The following is a 7,273-nucleotide window of genomic DNA, read 5'->3' as shown; positions in this document are numbered from 1 at the left end:
CCAGATGCAAAATGGTTGTAACTACTTGGCTTTTGGAACTTTTGAACGATCAAACACCAATTAATGGAGCATGGGCACCCTACATTTGACCCATAACACTTAGGGGACATCTACCCATCACCCCTGACCTGTTGTAGGTGTTGTAATGATCATACATGCTTGACATTGGCTATAAATAGCCAAGTTTGGCACATAACATTCACACAAATCAAACAACACCTCTCTGATCATTCTAAGTGCTTCCAAGCATTCTCTTCTGCTCTATAATCAAGAACACACTTCTGTAAGTCGTTCATAACCAAGTTGGCCTTGCATTTCCATAGTTTTAGCCTATAAACGCAACCGTCGTAACTAACGGTTGTCATTGCAATATCTTGCAAATGATTCAGTCTTATGACGAATCAAAAATGGTTATGAGTTGGTATTTATGTGGGTATTAAACCTCTAAAATGGTTCCCCCTGATCACCACTCTAACTATGTCAATTATCGAGTCAAACGTGCGGTTAAAAAGTCAACAGAAAGCTATTTTAGCGATTTATGCATAATCTTTAATGTATATGTTATGGAACCTGTTTTGATAATCGTAAAACATGATAATAAGTATATAAACATGTTTACGCTCGTTTGAATCGATCATTTACTATATTGAACCGGTTCGGAGCCGAAAGTCGCAAAAGTTTGACTTTTGCTTTGACTTCAGTTCTGACCCGTTTTAGTGAGGTATAAATATACCTTAGGACTCTCTTAGGACCAGGTCACATGTTGGTATACGCCTCTGTGGTCGGTTCATGAGTTATCCGAGTCTTTTAAGTATTTCCGTCATTCGCCTAAAAGTTGACCGTAACGGCCTTTTAAAATAAAAACGAGTATTTCGGACACGTGAACGGACCAAAACCTTGCTTATTAAATTATAAGCATGTCCCTAAAGTTTCACGTCAATCCGAGGTCTAGAATGAGAGTTATGCTAAAAGGCGCACTTTTAAGAAAGTTTTGTAATTAACGGCGCAATTAGCATAACGCCCATCTAACCCAAGTTTTTGTCACCAAAACTTTTACCCACTGTGGTAAAATAATATTTTGGGAATTTTAAAGATTTTTAATAATTTTTACCTTGCTCATAACCTGCGGTTATGGCTACGGTTCGGTAAATACCGAATATGCCCTTTTTGGCCAAAACGGGAGTTCTACAAGGTCTTTTGACCCGATTCCAGTTGCTACTGATTTTAAATAATAAATAAAGTATTTTAAGCTTTATAAGCTGTTCGGGAAACTCAGATTTCCTGTAGAACTCGAAAATCCCTTTTAAAGTCTTTAAAATGACCGAAAAGCCCCTACGGGGCATAATATAAACTTAAACTCGTTACGGGCATTACGAAAGGTATCCTACTGATACCAAAATACTTTTAAGGCATATTGACTTAGGAAATAAGCGTATGACTCTTATGATTAACCGTTTCGCCTATTTGCGCACACGGTACGGCTCATGGAACTAGTTTTCGTGCAATAGCCGATATGGGTCAAATTATATTATTTGAACCCCAAAATCCAGAGTATGAACTATAAACCCATATAAAACAAGTCACTAAACTTGTTGGGTCCAAATCATACTCCATTCTCGGTTTTCGCCTTTTCGTGCGAATTAACCATATCCATATATATCGGAATCAACCGGTTTAAGCTACGGCTAATACAAGGACCGTTAGGATTCTAAGAGGTTAATTAAAACCTTCGTTCCAGATTAGGAGCCCCAGTAAAAGCTATCGGTGACTTGATCTAAATTAAGGATTAATACTTGCAAAGGTAAATACTTTAACTTATTTCCCCTATATGGGCTTGGGTTACGGTATATTAATACCGCTTGATTGAGCATTATGTAATTCCATCGCTTAGGTGGTTAATTGATTAAATATGATCGGCTCATTTAAACAGTTTTGTTGCTTATAAGCCTTTGGGGGGTTTAATGACCGTTGTCCCGGATATCCTCGGCATCATTTTACGAAATGGCCACGACCATCGACATCCCGGTGTAGGCGTACACCCGGTATAAAGTGTCGACATTAAAACTAAAAGACGTAGCCGTTGGTTTTCATACTACGGTTTTACGCAAACGTGGTGTGTCTATAAATCTTTAACCCGGCACGACCCGGGCTACTGAACGCATAAAAGAACATGTAAAACGTTCACAAGATTATTATGAATTTTCCCAAGTTATAAAAGAGTTTGTGCCTTGTGCATTCAAATCAATTTTAATAAACATTTTCAAATGTGTCAGTTGAATGTATTTACCAGTGTAAACTGACGTATTTTCCCCAAAAAGATTAAGTGCAGGTACCTAAACGTAATTGGCTGGTATTAGCTCCCTAGCGTCGGGATAAGCCTCGCAAGCTTGATTGCAGTATCTAATGGAACAATACTTACTTTTATTTACGATCCACTGTGGATATTCAACTTCTGTAATACATTTTGATATTACAACCAGAGGTTGAAATTATATATTTAAATTATGCTTCCGCTGTGCATTATATAATTGTGTGGTTTGACTATATTGTTGCCAACATCGTCACGGTAATCCCCCACCGGGCCCACCGGTGAGACACGTGGAAATCGGGGTGTGACAGGTTGGTATCAGAGCCAACATTGAGTGAATTAAACACTATCCTAATGTGTTTAATCTCAATGACACAATTGCACATACTTGAGTCTAGACAAGAACTTAGGACAAATTCGGATTACTACTCCATTTTTGTCTTTATTTTCGATTTGATTTTTAATAAGTTTTGTAGCAGGAAAATGCCACCTGTTATATTCCGAGGAAGAGGAAGGGGACGTAGAGGCCGAGGAGAAATCGTGACACATCACGATCAAGAAGCTGGACCATCTGGTACAAGACATCCTTCGATGACACGAAGCGAAGAGCCACAACGACGAAGAGATCTTTACGAACCAGCGAGGCATTCCACTTCGCACAGCTCGACGCCATCCTACCGGCACTCCTTTGGACCAGATTCAGAAAATAATCCCAACAACCCACAACCTTCCTTCATACCTCTACAACGTTCGGTATCGCACCGAAACTACGACGACCCTAGTCCATACTACGTAGCTCAGTTTAATCCGGCTGACTACATACAGGAACCTTCAGGTTTTGTTCCACTAGGGCCACAAGACCATTTTTCTGAAGATCCCATGGAGGAAGATGAGGATCCAACTGAACCAGCTCGTGGTACGCCCACGCATCTGATAGAAGTATCTGATGGATCTTCATATCATGGTCCACAATATCAAGGCCCAGACAGCTTTATGGCCTTGTTTGACCGACATGAGTGGTACAACACACCATCTCATCAGACATCGCAACCGAGACATCCACAGGATCCCTCTGAGGATTCACGCTTTGAGGCAGTTACGCCACCACCTCCGCCACCGGCACAACCAGTAATACCTGATCCGCCGAGGCGTAGGAGGACCAATGCTCATATGTCTACACGAGGAGGAGGGGGTAACCACTTCAGCACTCCTCGACATTCTAGTAGTAGCCACTATCCGCCACTACATGAAGAAGGACCTTCAAGTCCTATACAGGTATAAAGTGTCGACATTAAAACTAAAAGACGTAGCCGTTGGTTTTCATACTACGGTTTTACGCAAACGTGGTGTGTCTATAAATCTTTAACCCGGCACGACCCGGGCTACTGAACGCATAAAAGAACATGTAAAACGTTCACAAGATTATTATGAATTTTCCCAAGTTATAAAAGAGTTTGTGCCTTGTGCATTCAAATCAATTTTAATAAACATTTTCAAATGTGTCAGTTGAATGTATTTACCAGTGTAAACTGACGTATTTTCCCCAAAAAGATTAAGTGCAGGTACCTAAACGTAATTGGCTGGTATTAGCTCCCTAGCGTCGGGATAAGCCTCGCAAGCTTGATTGCAGTATCTAATGGAACAATACTTACTTTTATTTACGATCCACTGTGGATATTCAACTTCTGTAATACATTTTGATATTACAACCAGAGGTTGAAATTATATATTTAAATTATGCTTCCGCTGTGCATTATATAATTGTGTGGTTTGACTATATTGTTGCCAACATCGTCACGGTAATCCCCCACCGGGCCCACCGGTGAGACACGTGGAAATCGGGGTGTGACAGGTTGGTATCAGAGCCAACATTGAGTGAATTAAACACTATCCTAATGTGTTTAATCTCAATGACACAATTGCACATACTTGAGTCTAGACAAGAACTTAGGACAAATTCGGATTACTACTCCATTTTTGTCTTTATTTTCGATTTGATTTTTAATAAGTTTTGTAGCAGGAAAATGCCACCTGTTATATTCCGAGGAAGAGGAAGGGGACGTAGAGGCCGAGGAGAAATCGTGACACATCACGATCAAGAAGCTGGACCATCTGGTACAAGACATCCTTCGATGACACGAAGCGAAGAGCCACAACGACGAAGAGATCTTTACGAACCAGCGAGGCATTCCACTTCGCACAGCTCGACGCCATCCTACCGGCACTCCTTTGGACCAGATTCAGAAAATAATCCCAACAACCCACAACCTTCCTTCATACCTCTACAACGTTCGGTATCGCACCGAAACTACGACGACCCTAGTCCATACTACGTAGCTCAGTTTAATCCGGCTGACTACATACAGGAACCTTCAGGTTTTGTTCCACTAGGGCCACAAGACCATTTTTCTGAAGATCCCATGGAGGAAGATGAGGATCCAACTGAACCAGCTCGTGGTACGCCCACGCATCTGATAGAAGTATCTGATGGATCTTCATATCATGGTCCACAATATCAAGGCCCAGACAGCTTTATGGCCTTGTTTGACCGACATGAGTGGTACAACACACCATCTCATCAGACATCGCAACCGAGACATCCACAGGATCCCTCTGAGGATTCACGCTTTGAGGCAGTTACGCCACCACCTCCGCCACCGGCACAACCAGTAATACCTGATCCGCCGAGGCGTAGGAGGACCAATGCTCATATGTCTACACGAGGAGGAGGGGGTAACCACTTCAGCACTCCTCGACATTCTAGTAGTAGCCACTATCCGCCACTACATGAAGAAGGACCTTCAAGTCCTATACAGGTATAAAGTGTCGACATTAAAACTAAAAGACGTAGCCGTTGGTTTTCATACTACGGTTTTACGCAAACGTGGTGTGTCTATAAATCTTTAACCCGGCACGACCCGGGCTACTGAACGCATAAAAGAACATGTAAAACGTTCACAAGATTATTATGAATTTTCCCAAGTTATAAAAGAGTTTGTGCCTTGTGCATTCAAATCAATTTTAATAAACATTTTCAAATGTGTCAGTTGAATGTATTTACCAGTGTAAACTGACGTATTTTCCCCAAAAAGATTAAGTGCAGGTACCTAAACGTAATTGGCTGGTATTAGCTCCCTAGCGTCGGGATAAGCCTCGCAAGCTTGATTGCAGTATCTAATGGAACAATACTTACTTTTATTTACGATCCACTGTGGATATTCAACTTCTGTAATACATTTTGATATTACAACCAGAGGTTGAAATTATATATTTAAATTATGCTTCCGCTGTGCATTATATAATTGTGTGGTTTGACTATATTGTTGCCAACATCGTCACGGTAATCCCCCACCGGGCCCACCGGTGAGACACGTGGAAATCGGGGTGTGACAATACATAACGGGAGGTTATCGAATGATTATCAATTACAATTTACAAACCCTAACCCCATGTCAAATATATCCCAATTACTAGAACTCTCGGGAACTGAATGCTTAGAAATTAAGGTTTAAATAAATGCAATTGGTTACAATCAAGAAATCAAATCAATGGTGAAAAGCATCGAATGCTTAGATCACCGAGTTATACGATTGTATCAACACATAATATTCATTAACTTACAAAAACCCTCCATCCGGAGGAAACCACAAAAAGTTTAGCCGCTCATCTCGCACGAAGAATCTTCAAAAGCTTGAATTGATGAAGAAATCATGGTTGATTCGATGATCGGATGAAGAATCTTGATGGAATTGGGTGAAAGAAGCCTTGAAAATTGAGTCTTGGAGTGCCCTCAATCGATTGTAGATGATAGATGATGAATACCAACATCACAAACCCTAATATATACCATATAACCTTATTTGCGTCTTTTTTTCGTAACCCCAACCGTAGGCTACTCCTAGTCATGATCGCATTCACATGCCCGCCCGGGTTTGGTTCTGTATTACCCGGAAGACCACCTGGGGGCCTTTTGGACATCATCTGCGCCAGCTGACCAACCTGATTCTCGATATTCTGAATCGAGGCTTTCTGACTCCTCATTTCTCCCTCGTTAGCTAGAAAACGATCTTCGCTTTGTTGGTATCGTTTTTCGGAGCTAGAAAGAAGCTGAGCCATCATATCCTCCAGCTTGGAACTAGACTGAGGGGCCTGCTGCTGGGAGCTACTCCTAGTGCCTTGATTCTGATACGAATATGGACGCTGCTAGTAAGGTTGGTTATATTGCTGGAACTGCTGACCCTACTGTGGCGCTGGAGCACGCTGAGTGAATCCCAATGGGATTTGATTACCTGTATTCGCTCGCCACCCAAAATTTGGGTGGTTTTTCCAACCAGGATTATAGGTGTTGCTGTAGGGGTTGTTCTGCGGCCTCACCTGATTACCCACAAAATCTACTTCTTCGTGGCCCTCATACACGACTCCCTGAAAGCATGCACCAGGCTCATGTGACACTCCACACTGATCACATCCCGAACCAGCTTGTGCAATCATCTGGGACTTATCGAATTTCACTGCAAGAGCCGAGATTTATGGAGTAATGGCCTTGTAGTCATCTATCGCGTGTACCCCTGCGCGAGATGATGAGGATGCTGCCCGGCCTCTATCTCCTTCCCGACGCGAGCTGGATTTCAACGCAGCTTTTTCTATGATATCATACGCTTCAGTCGGTGTCTTAGTTCCTAGATCACCTCCTGCGTTCACGTCTAATCGCTCATGTGTGTGGTAACTGAGCCCCTGATAGAACGTCAAAACCAGTTGTCTCTTGGAGAAGCCATGATGTGGAACATCAATCAACAGATCTTTAAATCTCTCCCAGGCCGCGTGGAATGACTCTCCCTCGTCCTGGCGAAAGGAAACAATCTGGTTCCATAGCTTGTTTGTTTTCTCAGGTGGAAAATATTTCTGCATAAACTACTCCGACTGGAAGTGACATAAGCCAAGCTCTAGCTTTGTCACGCAATGAGA

Source organism: Helianthus annuus, chromosome 15 (assembly GCF_002127325.2).
Source record: "Helianthus annuus cultivar XRQ/B chromosome 15, HanXRQr2.0-SUNRISE, whole genome shotgun sequence".
In the NCBI taxonomy this organism is placed as follows: Eukaryota; Viridiplantae; Streptophyta; class Magnoliopsida; order Asterales; family Asteraceae; genus Helianthus; species Helianthus annuus.
Note: the sequence above shows the minus strand (reverse complement) of the source record.